This window comes from Leopardus geoffroyi, chromosome C2, assembly GCF_018350155.1.
Source record: "Leopardus geoffroyi isolate Oge1 chromosome C2, O.geoffroyi_Oge1_pat1.0, whole genome shotgun sequence".
In the NCBI taxonomy this organism is placed as follows: domain Eukaryota; kingdom Metazoa; phylum Chordata; class Mammalia; order Carnivora; family Felidae; genus Leopardus; species Leopardus geoffroyi.
Genome location: NC_059333.1, coordinates 122,487,189 through 122,503,762, shown reverse-complemented (window position 1 = coordinate 122,503,762; position 16,574 = coordinate 122,487,189). Strand labels below are relative to the sequence as shown.

Here is a 16,574-nt window from a genome sequence, read left to right as displayed (position 1 = left end):
ATGATCTTTTTATTTTTTTGCCAATCTGAAGGGTGAGACATACGATGTCATTTTTAAATTTGTATTTCTTTCCATCCAGCTTTTCCAAGCATATACATACACACATTTAAAAAAAAAAAAATGGGTCGTGCAGGGCATGGCTCTGTATCCTTTTTTAGTTTTTCACATCAAGTCACATTAAAATGTTCACATTTTCTGGGCCATTGCATGGTCTTCAAAAGCTCACTTGTTCAGGGGTGCTATTTCACTGAACGGTGCAGATGACCTGGAATGTTCTTTATCTTAGTTTAAGTCCTTAATCTCCAGCAGCCTGGGGAATGACAAGTAATAGAAAAGAAGGGAAAGCAGAAGGAGCACCTTCTGTGGGGGATTGTGGGATCTGCCCAGGAAATGAAGCAAATTAAAATCTGAATTAGATGTTTGCTCAGGGGCTCATCCCTTAGGTATTTGGCAGGGAGGTGCCTAAAGTAAATATCACCATGAGCTCTTGTTTTATAGGGACATTGAATACTATCTGTTAAATATTAAGAAGCTTCACCTGTTTCGTGTGCTCCATTAAAAGTGCACAGCTTTGTTTGTTGTTGTTGTTGTTGTTGTTGTTGTTGTTTTGGATAAGGAGATTATGATGCTCCCAGAGCATCTCACATCAGCGGAAACATCCGGGAGGCAGGGTGGTGTGAGGGACATCGTGTTGAACTGTCAAGTCTGAAGAGTTGGCTTCAGATTCCGGCTCTTCCCCCGACAGCTGTGTGTAAACCTGAAGAAGACACTCAGACCAGTTCCCGGGGGTCTGTGTGGTGTGAATGACCAGGGTGTGAGTGGCTTTGGACAGCCTGATGGAGGTTAGGCTAGTAGTTAGAGGCCAATTCTAGCTCAGTATTATTGAGAACAATAAAAATGAGCACTGTCTAATAGCAGGATGGTATAAAAAATAAATATTTGGTCTTTGCCCCCCCAGTTCAGGGCACGCAGCTCCTGGAACACGGAATCTCCAGAGTGCTAAAAGTATCTTTTAGGTGCTAATGACTGCTGGTCTGGGGGTCAGGAGAGGGGGTAGATAAGCTTCTGGATGGGAGCTGGTTGCCTGAAAGGCCAAAGCACCATTAGAGGTTTGGACTTTAAGCCCCACCAATGGCCTATGATTTAATCCGTCATAGATGAAAGGAGACCTCTATAAAAACCTCTAAATAGCGGGGAGTTAGAGAGCTTCCGGGTTGGCAGCACATCCGCGTACTAGGAGGGCAGCATGCCTGGAGAGAGCATGGAAGCCCTGTGCCCTGGCCCCACACCTTGCCCTGTGCATTCCTTCCATTTGGCTGTTCCTGAGTTGTATCCTTTATATAATAAATCTATGGTGACAGCAAGCAAAATGTTCTCCAGTTTTGTGAGCTGTTGTAGCAAATTATTGAACCTGAAAGGGGGAGGGGTTATAGGAGGCCCCACCTCTGACTTTGTAACTAGATTAGACAAAAGTGGGTAATTTGGGGACCCAGTGCTTGTGACTGGCATCTGAAGTGGGGGCAGTCTTTGGAACTGAGCCCTTCAACCTGTGGAGTCCGACACTAATTTGGGGTAGTCGGTGTCAGAATTGAATTGTAGGACACCCAGCTGGTGTCCACAGAGTTGGAGAATTGGTTGGTGTGGGGGGGGGAAAAAAAAAACGACAGTGTTTGGTGTCAGAAGTATTGTGAGTCAAAACAGCTGAGCTGTATATGTTACCAGTCTCCAGAAATGTTCTGACACACAGTCAGCCAGGTCTGTGCTAGGCTTTGTCCACCAGAGGCACGCTTGTGAACAGACAGACCTCTATCGCTGCCGTACAATGGTTTGTAGTGAGTCCCAGGAGACAGCCAGCCAGCTTTTCAGTGTAGTTGTTTGATTATGTACTAATAGTCCCGGAGAGTGTCCTGAAGGAGAGATACAGAATGACTTGAGAGTGTCAGACAGGACCCTGATCTAGACAGGGGAGTTCAAGGGCAGCTTCCCTGAGAAAATGGTCTTTGAGCTGGGGTCCGAAGGCTGATGGTGAGTTAGCTATGTGGGAAAGGTGGAGGGGCAGAGGAGAGATAGCAGCCTGCTGGCTGGGGGAAGGCAGAAAGGATGGATTGCCGGTGACTGTAGTGAGCCTCTCCTCTGCACATTCATCTGTCCATTCATTCAGCCCTCCAGCAGACATCGATTGATTACCTGGGCCAGGTACTGTTTTTGGTACTGAGGACAGAAGAGCAGGGAGCAAGACAAAGTCTCTGGCCTCATCACTACTGCTGCGTAAGAAATCATCCCCAAATTTGGTGACTTAAAACAGCCATCATTTCACTGTTATCCTCATGGTCTGGAGGTGGACAGGGCCAGCTTGTGTTTCTCACGCGGGTCTCTCACAGTTATGCAGGCAGTGGGTGGTCTAGAATCATCCAGATATTCCCTGACTCACATGTCTGATGCCTGGGCTGGGAAGCCTCAGTTGGGGCTGCCTGGGCGTCCCTGTCTCTGGGTGGGCTCTCACATGGTCGCTTCAGGCCTCTAAAGCAAATGGTCCAAGAGAGAGCAAGCCAGATAGAATCTCATGGACTTTCCTGACCTGGTCTTAGAAGTCACACAGCATCATTTCTGTCCCATTCTATTCACTAAGGTAGTCCTGAAGCCTAATCAGGGGAGCTAGAACTCCCTCTTGATGGGAGATGTGACAGAAAACTTGTAGATGTGCTCCAGAACCCCCACACCCTCACCTTCTGTTCCTCCTAGCTTCTTATCCTTGGCTTTAAACCTACCCACCTGCCTCAGCTCACCAGCATCCTCCAGAGAAGGCAGTCTTATGGCCTGCATCCTGGCTCCAGCATGCCCCTTGGGGGTCCCACCTTCTTCCCCTGCCCCAAATAGCTCCAGAAAGGAGAGTTTTCTTCATCTCCTTTCTTGGTGGGAGATGGGGTGGGGGGCGGTTGGTGCCTTTTGTGGACTCGAACCCCAGGCATCTACCCAGCTGACCCACCTCCTAATTGGGTCATCAGAGAACATGCATGGACACAGGCACCAAATCCCCAAGGAGCAAGGCTGTTTTGTGGGGCTCAGAGATGGCCAGGATGACTGGTAGTCGTACCAGTGAGCCCGGACTGACAGTGAGCCTTGTAGGCCTTGGGCAGGGTTTGATCAGCATCCTAAGAGCATTATGGGAAACTGCTAAATGGCCAGAGTTTTGTTGACCACCTTCCAGGAGGATTACAGAAGACAGTCCTATGATCTCACTTACACGTGGAATCTTAAAAAAAAAAAATGAGGTCATAGATACAGACAATAGATTAATGGTTGCCGGGTGGGGGTGGGCTGGACAAAATGGGTGAAGGACGTCCAAAGGTACAAAATACCAGTTATAAAATAATTAAGTCATGGAGGTGTAATGTACAGCATAGTGACTATAGTTAGTAATACTATATTGTGTATTTGAAAGTTGCTAAGAGTAGATCTTAAAAGTTCTCGTATAAGAACAAAATTGAACCATGTATGGTGATGAATATTAACTATGGTGAGGAACGTTAACTAGGCTTATTGTGGTGATCATTTTGCAAAACATACAAATATCAAATCATTGTGTTGTGCATCTGAAACTAATATAATGCTATACGTAAATTATACCTCAGTGAAAAGAAGACAGACCTCTGGGAAGACAAGATTTTGCATTATGTCTTTAAGTTAATGTTAGAATTATTTATTACAAAGGATTTTCAGTATGTTCCTAGTTTCAGAAAAGGAAGCACAGATCTCCATCCTGATTAAACGAGTTATAATAACACCAATGATATGGCAGTCTGTGGTCAGTTATCATAAGGTAGGTGGGCAGAGCCAATCTTCCGTAGCCAACAGAGTTCACACCACTGTCAGCTGAACAGAGTTTACAGCAAACATAACTACCATTATGATGTCCTGTAACACCCAACAAATAGTGCAACAGTTAACAATCAATAGTGCCCAAGTAATAAAACAGAAAACCTTGGAAGATGACTATTAAAACAAATCTCTAAATGTTACAGGATAGGTCTTTGCTCTCTTTAGTAGACATACTCAGAAACTCAATTTAGAAACTTAATTTAATGATGGTAATACAGAATAAGTATTGGTTCATTTAGCTTACGTTTGTGGAAACTGATATGTAAACAGAAGTCATGGCCACCGCAGTGCCCTGCATTCTCAAAAACACTTGTGTGAGCAGCTGCCTCCCCCATGGTTCTCATTAAATACCATTGATTTATCTATCTATCTATCTATCTATCTATTTATTTATTTATTTATTTATTTATTTTCTAGAACCCCTAGTGATTTACAGGTAAGTATGGCCTGCTCTGGAAAACTTGAAAGGACCTACCATCCTCCAAATGACATCTTTGTTTCAAGACCTCTACTTGTCTCAGCTTCAAGTTAGGTTTCAGGGTAAGTACCACATTCCAGATGACAGAGTGGTTTTAAGATGTAAATGACCAGGTCTCTCCCGTAAATGTTGCTTGATGATAAGTTTATGGGGCTAACCCCAACCTGCACATTTATTTTTTTTTTTTTCTTTTTCCAACCTGCACATTTAAAAATTCCTAGAAAACTCTTGCTTTGAGAAAAAAAAAAAAAAAAAAAAGGAAAATGGAAAGGAATTGACCATTATTGAGCTATTATTGATAGGGTTTTGGAGTGGCAGTAGGGTCTGGAGCGTATGGCCAAGAAAGAAGTATTAAGATGTCTTTGGCTCAAAAAGGTGATTTTATTAAAGCATGGGGATGGGACCTGTGGGCAGGAAGAGCTGCCCCAGGACTGTGAAGAGAGACTGGGGTGGTAAAATTAAAGGAAGTTTCCAAAGGGACTTTGATATGGTAAAGAAGATTCATGGATGCTGGAGGCCTAGCTTTTGTCAAGCGAAGGTTGTTTTTCCCCCTAGCAAAGTATTAACATGAAGACAGTAGGGAGTTCCTGGAGAAATGTCATACTCTGCCAGCCTCAAGTATTTGTCATTGGGCTGCAGGTTATAAGGAAATTTAATTTTATCTGCCATTTCCTTCTGCCTTTGTTTCCCACATCATTATGGTGTTTTATGTATATTGGTTTAATCTTATTCAAAAGCCTATATATACAGATAAGTATTAGTGTTAAGCTACTGTAACAAATTCCCAAAGTTCAGTGGCTTAACACAATAGATTATTTTTCCTTTATAAAAACAGTCCAGTTTGGCTCCAAGATGGCGGTATTAAGGATGGGGGTTCATGAAAGTGGTGGGACCTCTGCTCCACCCAGAAATTTGGGGACCCAGGCTAGCGGAATCCCCGCCTTCTATAATATGTTGTTCCTAAGTGTTTTTTCCTCTTTTCTTTGGATTACTTTATTTTTTTTCTTTAATACTGCACATTTCTGTTTATTCAGTATCAAGTCCTATCCTATCTTCTTTCCTTTCCAGTTGTATTGAGATATGATTGACATATAACATCGTATTAAGGTGTACAACATAATGATTTGATATATATATATATATGTATGTGAAATGATCACAAGTTTGGTTAACATTCATCTCCTCAACTATTTATAAGTTTTTTTCTTGTGATGAGAACTTTAAAGGTTTACTCTTTCTGGGGTACCTAGGTGGCTTAGTCATTTGAGCGTCTGACTCTTGATTTCGGCTTAGGTCATGATCTCAGGGTCATGGGATTGAACCCCGCATGGGGCTCCCCACTGAGCATGGAGTCTGTTTAAGATTCTCTCTCCCTCTCCCTCTGTGCCTCTTCCTCACTTGTGCAAACTTGCTCTCTCTCTCTCTCTCTCTCTCAAATAAAAATGAAAAAAAAACAACAAAAGAGATTTACTCTTTCAGCAACTTTCAGGTATACAATAGAATATTGTTAACTATAGTCACCATGCTATCCATTACATCCCCAGGACTTATATATCTTGTAATCAGGAGTTTGGACCTTTTGTCCACCTTCACCCATTTCCCCTACCCCATCCCCTGCTCTGATAACCACCAAACTGTTCTGTTTCTATGAGTTTGGGTTTTTTTTAGATTCCACATATAGGTGAAAACATAATGCTTTTAAGGTCCAGCCATGTTGTTGCATATGATAGGATTTCCTTCTTTTTTTAATGACTGAATAATACGCCATTTTATATATATATATATATATATATATATATATATATATATATATATACATATATATATATATACATATATATATATATTTTGCACATTTTCTTTATTTGTCAGTGGACACTTAAGTTGTTGCCATGTCTTAGCTATTGTAAAAAATGCTATGAACATGGGGTACAGATATCTCTTCAAGATGCTGATTTGGTTCCTTCAGATATATACCCAGAAGTGGGATTGCTAGATCATATGGTAGTTCTATTTTTAATTTTTGGAGAGACCTCTATACATTTTTCTCCAGTGGCTGTGCCAATTTACATTCCCACCAATGGTGCACAATAGTTCCCTTTTCTCCACATCCTTGCCAGCACTTAGTATCTCTTGTAAAATAGCCATTGTTTTGGTAATAGCCATTCCAATAGGTGCAAAGTGATATTTCATTGTGGTTTTGAATTGTATTTTGTATTTCTCTATAGATTAGTAATGTTGAGCATCTTTTCAAGTATCTGTTGGCCATTTGTACATCTTCCTTGGAGAAATGTTCATTCAATTCCTCTGCACATTTGTTTAATTGAATTATTTTTTTGCTATCAAGTTGTATGAGTTCTTTATATATTTTGGATATTGATCCTTTATCTGATACATGATTAGCAAATATTTTCTCCCATTCCATAGGTTGCCTTTTCATTTTGTTGACTATTTCTTCCGCTCTGCAGAAGCTTTTTAGTTTAATGTAGTCCCACTTGGTTATTTTTGCTTTTGTTGTCTTTGCTTTTAGTGTCAAATCCAAAAAGTTATTGCCAAGACTGGTGTCAAGGAGCTTACCCCCTGTGTTTTCTTCTAGGAGTTTTATGGTTTCAGGTCTTACATTTAAGTATTTAATCCATTTTGACTTGATTTTTGTGGATAGTATAAGATAGGGGTTCCATTTCCTTCTTTTCCATGTGGTTGTCCAGTTTTTCCAACACCATTTATTGAAGACACTGTCCTTTCTCCATTGTATATTCTTGGTTCCTTTGTCATAAGTTAATGGACTATACATGCATGGGTTTATTTCTGGTATCTCTATTCTGTTCCATTGGTCTCTGTGTCTGTTTTTATGCTAATACCATACTGTTTTGATTACTGTAGTTTTTGATATAGTTTAATGTCAGGAAGTGTGATCCTTCCAGCTTTGTTCTTCTTTCTCAAGAGTGCTTTGTTTATTTGGTTGTTTTGTTTGTTTTTTGTGGTTACATACAAATTTTAGGATTGTATTTCCTATTTTTGTGAAAAATGCTATTGGAACTTTGACTCTGTAAATTGCTTTGAATAGTATAGCTATTTTAACAGTATTCATTCAGCTGATCATCACAGAACATCTTTCCATTTATTTGTGTCTTCTTTAGATTTTTCCATCAGTGTCTTAGTTTGCAGTATACAGGTCTTTCATCTTGCTAGTTAAATTTATTCCTAGGTATTTTATTCTTTTTGATGCAATTATAAACAGGGTTGTTTTCTTAATTTCTCTCTCTGAGAATTTGTTGTTAATGTATAGAAATGCAACTAATTTTTGTATATTGATTTTGTGTCCTGCAACTTTACTGAATTCATTTCTTTGACAGCTTTTTGGTGGACTCTTTAGGTTGTTTTATACATATATATATATATATCTCCTGCAAATAGACACAGTATTATTTCTTGCTTTCTAATTTGGACGTCTTTTATTTCATTTTCTTACCTAATTGCTCTGTGAAGGACTTCCAGTACTATGTTGAATAGAAGTATGTGAGAGTGGGTGTCGTTTTCTTGTTCCTGATCTTAGAGGAAAAGCTCTCAGCTTTTCACTATTGTGTATGATGAGTACCATTGACTTTGAGGTTTATGTTTAATTACAGCTTTAACCTAAGCCAAATCAAAGTTATGGAGCTTATAACAGCGTTAGTCTCTACTCTATTGGAATGGAGCTTGGACCAGATAGCAATTCAGCTTTCTTCCTGAGCTAAATGCCTGTGATTCTGTGTGACAGTGTTCTTAGCTCTGTTATTGTAGAGTTTGTAAGTGCAAAGGAGCTCCCTAAAAAAGGTTGAGAGCTTATTTTGGGATATGGACCAGAGAATCCTTGGGTCTCAGGTACATGAAGGGCTCCTAGAGGTCACCCACATCAGCCCCCCTCCCGCCCACACACAGCATTGCCAGCAGGTGGCTGCCCACACTTGACCCCCTCCTTGAGCAGGAGGGCTCATTCTGTACTGATACCGATGCTGCCAAACCCCCTCTGGACTGTCAGCAGTTTTCTAAAATGTATTTCAAGGGCATGGAGTTCCTGCCCTCGGCAATGGCAGTGATTGTCTACGAGGGACCTGGCGCTCCATGCCTCATCGTGATCAAGTCACGGAATGAGCCGGCAGTGAGCCCAGGGTTTAGTCAAAGCTCTGTCGGTAAGCGTACTTCTAGCCTGAAAAAAGCCCTCCTTGGGCAAAACCCCTTGATCTGTGGCATGCATCAGTGCTCTCATTCACGCGTCTGTCCAGAACAAAATCCTGTTTCTGTGTAGTATTGTTAACACAGACAACACAGCTTTCAGAAAGCAGAAGTGGCCTTGGCAACCTCCATTTCCAGGTGTGCCTGATTCACGTTGCACAGCTGTGATTCTCAGGCCCTTGTAAGCTCTTTTTATTTTCTGCCTGTGAAATTTGGCTTTCACCACGCAAACCTTCATTGTAGGCTTGTATTTCTAGTTTTTCAGCCTTGCCTATTTAATGTTCTGTGCTTTCCTTGACATTTTAACAAACTTTTAATTGACACAGTTTGCTTGCAAAATAAAAAAGAATCAGCTAGCTGTATTTTTAACGTGGCTTTGTGATGAGTAAATCATGCCAACTGCATGTTCTCCCTTTTTTTGTTGAGGTACTTATAGTTGCTCTTGACATTCTAAAGTAAGAATATGCCAATTTCAGATGTCGCTACTTCTGCAACTTGAGGAGGAGCAAAGCAGTGAAGTTGGATGGAACACAGGCTTCTCCTACAATGTCAGAAAGAGATCACTGGGGAGTACATAAGATTGAAAATCCTGGCTTGATGAATTAGTTATTTCAATCTGTTCTGGTCCCGAGAAATGATCAGGCACCTTGACAAGTTTATCCTTTTAGAGCTGGAAAAAAACCTCAAAGGAGAGAGTGGCAGGAACATGTAGTTCAGAAATGGTGGAGGGGGTGGGGGGCGGAAGCCTTTAATATTTCAGGGATTAAAAACACTAACTCTGCAGATTATCTGCCTCAAATCCTTTCTGGGAAGAAATGGTAGGTAGATAATTCATGTTGTATATTTGAGCACATGTAAAATAGGGAATAAAAGGTCTTGATGCTGGAAAAGGCACCACAGTCAGCAGGCTGAGGGATGCCGCTCTGCCATGTGTCACTGCCGAATTGCACCTGAGCAAGCCAGCGCTGATGTTTCTTAAACATCTAATTATGACTGTATGTGCTTTGATCGCTAGATCTGAAAAGTGCCAGTACTGTCATTATTTTTTAGAATATTGTGTGTGTTGTCAAACCTTCTCCAACGGTGGGTTTTTGCAGACAACCCCTTGCTCCCTCGTTCCTAACAGAACTCTGATTCTGTGCCTGCCTCCACCCTCTCCCTTCCTCTATGGGCCTCTAGCAGGAGGTGAATCCCAGGTGTTTTCACTTACTTGCTGTGGCCCATTGCTGGAGCCTCCTGCCACTATTCTTCAATGAGACATTAGGAGAAATCCACTGGGGGGTTTCTGGGAAAGCTTTCCTTACTTCTAGAAGAAACGTGCAAGATTGTCCCTTCTGCCTCTTCAGATTGCCAAGTGGTGGTGGTGATGGCTGTTGAGTGTGGCCACCATCTCAAAACCCCTGGAGGAAGTCATCCTAGGGACAGGACAAAGACAGAGGATGGCAGAGAGTCCAGACAGGGACAGGTTCTGGCTTCCTGATGATGCTTTTGGGGTTGCTGAATTAACTAACCTTGGAGATGCATTCCTCAACTATGTTTCGTTATGTGAGAATATGGATGAGTCCCTTTGCATTAGCTAGCATTTTTTTCTTAGACCTGCAGCCAAGCCATCTTCAAAGATGCATAAGTAGTTTTTTTTTAAATTTTTTTTTAACTTTATTTATTTTGAGAGAGAGAGAGAGAGAGCAAGCTAGGGAGGGGCAGAGAGAAAGGGAGAGGGAGAATCCCAAGTAGGCTTTGCACTGTCATTGCAGAGCCCGACATGGGGCTCAATCTCTCAAATTGTGAGAGCATGACCTGAGCTGAAATCAGGAGTCTGACACTTAACCAGCTGAGTTACCCAGGTGCCCCCAAAGATGCATAAATAATTTAAGATAAAATAAAAAATAAAACTCAAAAAGAACAAAGGTTATCATAACCATGATTCATTTATATCATATCTAAGAGTGACATTCTTAAAGTTTATTTATTTATTTTGAGAGAGAAAGAGAAAGAGCAGGGAAGGGGCAGAAAGAGGGAGAGAGAGAATTCTAAGGAGGATCCAGGCGGCCAGCATAGAGCCCAATGGGGGGCTCAAACCCACAAACCGTGAGATCATGTAAGAGTGACATTCTTAAATATGTGATGAGCTTTTTCTGTCTAATGCAATTTGTTATGAATATGTATGTGCATGTTCATCATTACCTACAGAAGGAGCCCCCAAGAAGAGGACCAATGTCATTTAGTGCTGGTGGCAAGTTCTAGTTAGGATATTGGCTTGGCTGCTTTAACAGAGGTGAAACAACAGTGATTTTAGAAGGTTGTGAGATTATTTATTCTCTCCCAAAGCAGTTTGGGCTGACAGGCAGTCGGGAAAATGGGTAGCCTGCCCAATGAGGTCATCCAGGGTTCTTCTGTGTTATCCACTAGGATGTTATCTCCATGCGCATCAAGAAAGCTGGCTTACCACCCCACCAGTGATTCAGAGCATGGGAAATGGTGGAAGAAGGAAGGTCAGAATGAGATAGGACTGATAGCCTCCTTTTGACCCAGAATTGCACATAATACTTGTAATCATAACTCATTGGCCAAGTTGATCATATGACAACAGCTAGTTGCAAGGGATTCTGGGAAATAGTATCCCTAGCCGAATGGCCATGTATCCAGCTAAAACGTAGAGGATTCCATTAGTAAGAAAAAAGAGCAAATAGACACCTGAGAACAGTTCGAAGTGTCTGCCACATAGTGTGTCCTCTACAGTGGAGAGGGAGAGCGTAATGAGGACAAAGCGCTGGGTGTCACTCTCTGTGAAGTAAGGATTTGTGTCACAGGTCCAGTCTCCCTAAGCAGCCTGGAGCTGTATGCCGGTCCTGACCTGGCCTCTCTTCTGGTCAACCGAGGGACTTGAAGCAGTGGTGTTTAAAACCTCTTCAAGCTCTGACCTTCTATGGCATAGTCCTGCAGGCATTCTAGTTATAGAGCTGGGGCAGAGACAAAGTGGAAGCAGAGTGAGTACTTCATATGTGGGTGGCAGGTGTTAAAACCATACAAGAAGTCACTGCTAACTTATTGAGCACTTATTAGGAGCCAGGTACTGTGCTGGGTCCCTTACACCTGTTAACCTCGTTAGCCCTGACACAACCTGTGAGCTGGAGCCTATGGTTGTTTCCATTTCATAGATGGGGAAACTGTGGCTCAGTAAGGGTGTGAGAAAGGCTCTAGACCTAGCCAACCGATCCCTGAGCCCCCAGGCTTAACTACGTGTTGTGGGAAGGGCTGGGACATGAGGTGGGATTTGTGGGGTGTGACCAGATCATAGTGAACCCTGCAAGTAGGGTTAAAGAGGCTTGGGCCTGATGCTGCCCTTCATCGGGGCCAGGCTTGGGATTGATCTGCAGCATTGATTGGCGTCCCCACCATTACCCCATAGCCAGGGGATGGCTGTTGCCACGTGCGTCACATCTGGGCATGATCTCTCACTATCCCAGGGTAAAAGACAGGCTGTTCTTTAGGAGGAGAGTACCTGGTAAGAGATGAGCCCCAGGAGGGTCAGCTTTGGGTCAGAGTGCAGGATGAGGCACACCACTTGCCTAACAGGCATCCTTTAAGGTGTTTGCCCCTGTGAGTCGAGCTGAGCCTGTGGCCTGCTCCTGTCCTGTATTCCCAAAGGAGGCTGGTGCCAGGAAGGCACAGAACCTGGCCCTAGAAAGTGAGAGCCGTCCGTGAAATTGGCCTGTCCTTTAAGCTGGCACTGATTAGTGGCGTGGATTCTGGGATCACACTCCTCCTGCTCCAGCCTGGAAATTAGTGGCTTTGTGCCCAAAGGGAGCTCCAGAGAGGGAGTGGGCGTTGGTGCATGTATTGTCTTGGTGGTGGGACTCCTTCAGGTCATCAGATAGGCTGGTCTGGGTAGGGGGAGTGAGACCCTTGCAGCCTACCTGCCTGTGGGTGCCAGCCAGGGGTGAGGACTCCCTGGCCCGGCCCCATGGGGCCTCTGGGCAGCCAGATTTCCTTGGGCACAGCAGTCTCACTCAAGGTGCAGCTGTTGGGTGGTGCCTGGACTAACCCACCTCCCTTCTCTGGCTCTTGACACTCAGTACAAACAGTGCAAACCTTCCCGTTGCCCCCAGCAGCCAGTACATTTTTACTTAGTGCTTTTTCTTTGGTTCATTCTGTTTTCCTCAAATGCAATTATAAACACACCAGCTCCAATCTGCTCTTCAAGACTGAGCCCTAGGGGCGCCTGGGTGGCTCAGTCAGCTCAGCATCCGACTTCAGCTTAGGTCATGGTCTCATGGTTCGTGAGTTCGGGCCCCACGTTCAGCTCTGTGCTGACAGCTCGGAGCCTGGAACCTGCTTCAGATTCTGTGTCTCCCTCTCTCTCTGCTCCCCCCACCCCACCTCGCCTCGCCCCGTGCGTGCATGCTCTCTCTCTCTCCCCCTTTCTCTCCCTCCCTCCCTCTCACTCTCTCTCTCTCTCTTTCTCTCAAGAATAAATAAACATTATAAGAAAATTAAAAAAAAAAAGACTGAGCTCTAGCTGAGCCTCTTCCAGAAATCCTATCTGCTCCCTTTAGGTCTACGTGGTTCTCCTCCTCTCCCCACGCCCACTTCCCCCTGATGGCACCAGTTTCATATGGTGTAATGGTCTTTTTACTCATTGGTCCGCTGACCAGTCTGTGAGCTTCCTTCCTTTCTTTTTTTTTTTTTAACTTTTAATTTCAAACATACACACAAGCAGAGAGGATCATATAGTACATCCTCAAGAATCCCTTGCCCAGCTCCAAGAGTTGTCAGCATGTTGCCAATCTTGATTTATTAAGTCCTCCTCAACCTGCTCCCACCCTGAATATTTTAAAGCAGTTCCTAGATCTTGTATCATTTTTCCATATATACTTCTGGACCTTTTAGCTGTGAGCTTCAGGATGACAGTACTGTGTCCTGTATCCTGTGTCCTGTGTCCTGTGTCCACAGCACTGTGGATGATGCCTGACACATATTGGCTCTTGAGAAATAATGTTGTTTTGAGTCGACTAATTGGGTGAATGAATTGGCTTCAGCCCCTAGAACTGAGCATGCATTCTGGGTGCTGGAATTTGAATAACAGAATGTGAATAGCTGCTAGGAGCCCACAGCTTCCTTGGTGCCTGTCCTGCTGCCTGGGGTTTCCAGGAGGTTCTGAAATGTGTTATTTATGAGACTTTAAGGTTGGTTTATTCTTAGTCAAGCATCTTTGATTTTGCAATGAAACTCTACTTTGAGGTGACATGGGGTAGAGAGGACTATTAAGATGTAGCTTTTACCTTTGCTTGGTTCATATTTAGTTCACAATTATAGCCTTGGGGTTTGATTTTTTTTTAATTATAATACCATATTTACTTGGGCCAAAGTGATTAAGACCAAAAAAACAAAGTATAGAATACATCTAAAGCATTTTCTTTAATAACACCTTTCTATTCCTGGTAATGGTATTTTAACTACGCAAATAAGAGATAATTGAATACACATTTTTCTTTCAAGCAGTTGTGGTCATGTTTAAAACCCTGAATTCTGTACACTTTGAAGGGAACCCTGAGCCCAGAGTCACTAGATGTGGCATTTCTCACTCTTACGAGGTAGAAAAGCAGGCCAGGGTTTGGGTTTTTGGAAATCTCTGGTGGTAGAATGGTAGTTTGTAAAAATGTCTTTGACATGTTCCTTTTTACTTTTAAATTCAGAAACAGTATTTACCACAATATAATGGGAAGTGCCTATTGACTAGTCCTTTTTTTCAAAATTATATTCTAAAATATTTTCTTTCACCATTCAAATCTGTTGTAAAGTTAAATTAAAGTTGGCTGGGTTTTCTGTTTGTTTTATTTTTTGCTGTTTCATCAGGAATTCAGAGTAATAATTCTGTTTCTGGATTTAAGATATTTTTACCATGTGGTTTTAGCGCAGGGAATAAGGCTGTGCCCAGTAGACATCTGATGACTATGTAACTTATATGAAACATAAAACAGTTGTTTCTACAGAAGTATTTATAGGAGTTGGATTTGGTCACCATGCCATATTGAGTCTAGAGTGTCTTTTCCTTGGAAGGTAGGGGGTGGGACTTGAGGATGTCTGAGGACAAGGAGATGTGGATGCCGTGCTGAAGTAGGTCATGAGCCAGCATCTCATCCTGCTGCTTGCTGTAGCAGTGAATCTTTCCATGCACTTTATTTTCTGGGCTGTGAGTGAGCAGGCTGTGGGGTTTCTGCCATGGACCCAGAGACCTGGCTTTCACTTGGCATGACTTGGACAAGTCTGATGAAGTGTCTGGGGGAGCCACAGTATACCCCAGGAGTGTGTGCACACAGCCCCCATGGAAGGAATACGCAGGAACACGCCTGGAGGGAACCACGGATTGTGTGACTTCCTGAGAGGCTGTGTGAGCCTCCTCCCTGCAGATGGAAAAGAGAATGGGTTCTCTGGAGAATGGGCCAGAGCTCAGGCCACAGAGACAGAGCCCATTGGCTGGTAATCCTCGTCTTCTTAGGATGGGGCCCAACAGAAGCTGACATAGATGTTCCAGGCTGGAAAGCCTGTGGCGGGGGGCGGGGGGACACCACAGATGAGTCAGCTGAGGGAAGGCTCGTCATGGTGGAGGAGTCAGGAACGGGGCTGCAGACGTGGCTGACTGCTCTGATGGCTGGGGCTGGTGAGTAGGGAAGTGGCCAGTGGTCAGTGGCCAGGATTTGGAAGAGGAACCACAACACGGGGCAGAAACAGCAGCTCAGGGGAAAAGGCAAGTCTTTGTGTTTAGATAATGATGCAAGGATTCCTCCAAAGCTGGGCAGTCAAACACAGCATGTGCCTACTGCTGCTGCTGTGTGTATGTTTGCTCCTCACTGCCTTCCCGCTCTTACCCTTATTCCCAATCTTATTAACATCGGGATCCTCGACTCGGAGAAACAAAGTTAGTTGTCAAAGAGACACACAGAAGATAAGCGGCAGAGCAGGGAATTGACCCAGATCTGCAGGTCAGTGGAGCCTCCTTTTTGCCTCTGCATCATGACTCCTCTCAACTGAGGAAGTGTCCTCCCCGAAGGCAACTTTTCTCTGAACCATGCGCCCTGGGGCCCACATGGCACCTGCACGTGGGTACACACACACACACACACACACACACACACACACACACACACTGGGGTCCTAGCTCTAGCTGCAAACACATTTGTCTTCAAATCCATGTGAATTTTAGATACCATGTTTATTTAACCATTTTAAAAAATGAAGAAAGGGGTGCCTGGGTGACTTAGTTAAGCGTCCCAACATCGGCTCAGGTCATGGTCTTCTACCCACGTGGGGCTCTGTGCTGACAGCTCAGGGCCTGGAGCTCATTTCGGATTCTGGGTCTCCCTCTCTCTCTGCCCCTCCTCTGCTTGCTCTCTCTCTCTCTCTCTCAAAAATAAATGTTTTAAAAAATCTAATAAAAAAAATTGAGAACAAAGCATGACCTTCCTCTCCAAGTTTTCTAGGAAAATAAGCCCCAGAAGAAGGCATGTGTTCTTCCTGGGGCTGGATGTTGCCACCCCTTCCCTCCAGGCTGTGTGCACAACCCCCCGGGGCGGTGATCACACCAGGCCTGTCCCTAGCACAAGTGGAAGTAATGAGACTCTGACCACATCCCTGGCATTTGCATTTGGTGGTGGTGCCATAGAAGAGTCAGAGGGGGAGGGTGCAGAAATCCTGAGAGCATTCGGGGGGAAAGCGTGGGTGTTCCCAGATTGAGGCCCATGTCATCAAATGGAAAAGCTACAGATATGTAGAGAATGTCAGTAGCCTAAAAACTAGAAGCAGTCAGGCAGTTACACAATCCCTGCCATTTGGTTAACGCGACACATCCTCAGTATTTTAAATCTGGAACTAAATATAGACCTTTCTGAAAAAGCACGCAGCATATTGAGGAATGTAGGCAAGTGGAGCTTTGCGTGTGCTTCCTGCAGATGACGATATGGAGCTCTAGAGCCTGGCTTAGAAATCCCTAGGAAAGACGCAA

General features: G+C 43.6%; 1 protein-coding gene across 3 annotated transcripts in view; it reads left to right on the top strand.

Annotated features, from left to right (window-relative positions):
• Positions 1 to 16,574, top strand: part of PXYLP1 (2-phosphoxylose phosphatase 1) — a 73,173-nt gene that overhangs the window by 15,732 nt on the left and 40,867 nt on the right. For 2 of the 3 annotated variants that reach the window (XM_045503469.1, XM_045503470.1), the window contains exon 2: positions 4,297 to 4,419. The gene's annotated coding sequence lies outside the window, so the exon portion shown is untranslated. Of the gene's footprint in view, positions 1 to 4,296; positions 4,420 to 11,441; positions 11,560 to 16,574 lie in introns of those variants that run through there. The other variant, XM_045503471.1, reaches the window with a different exon arrangement.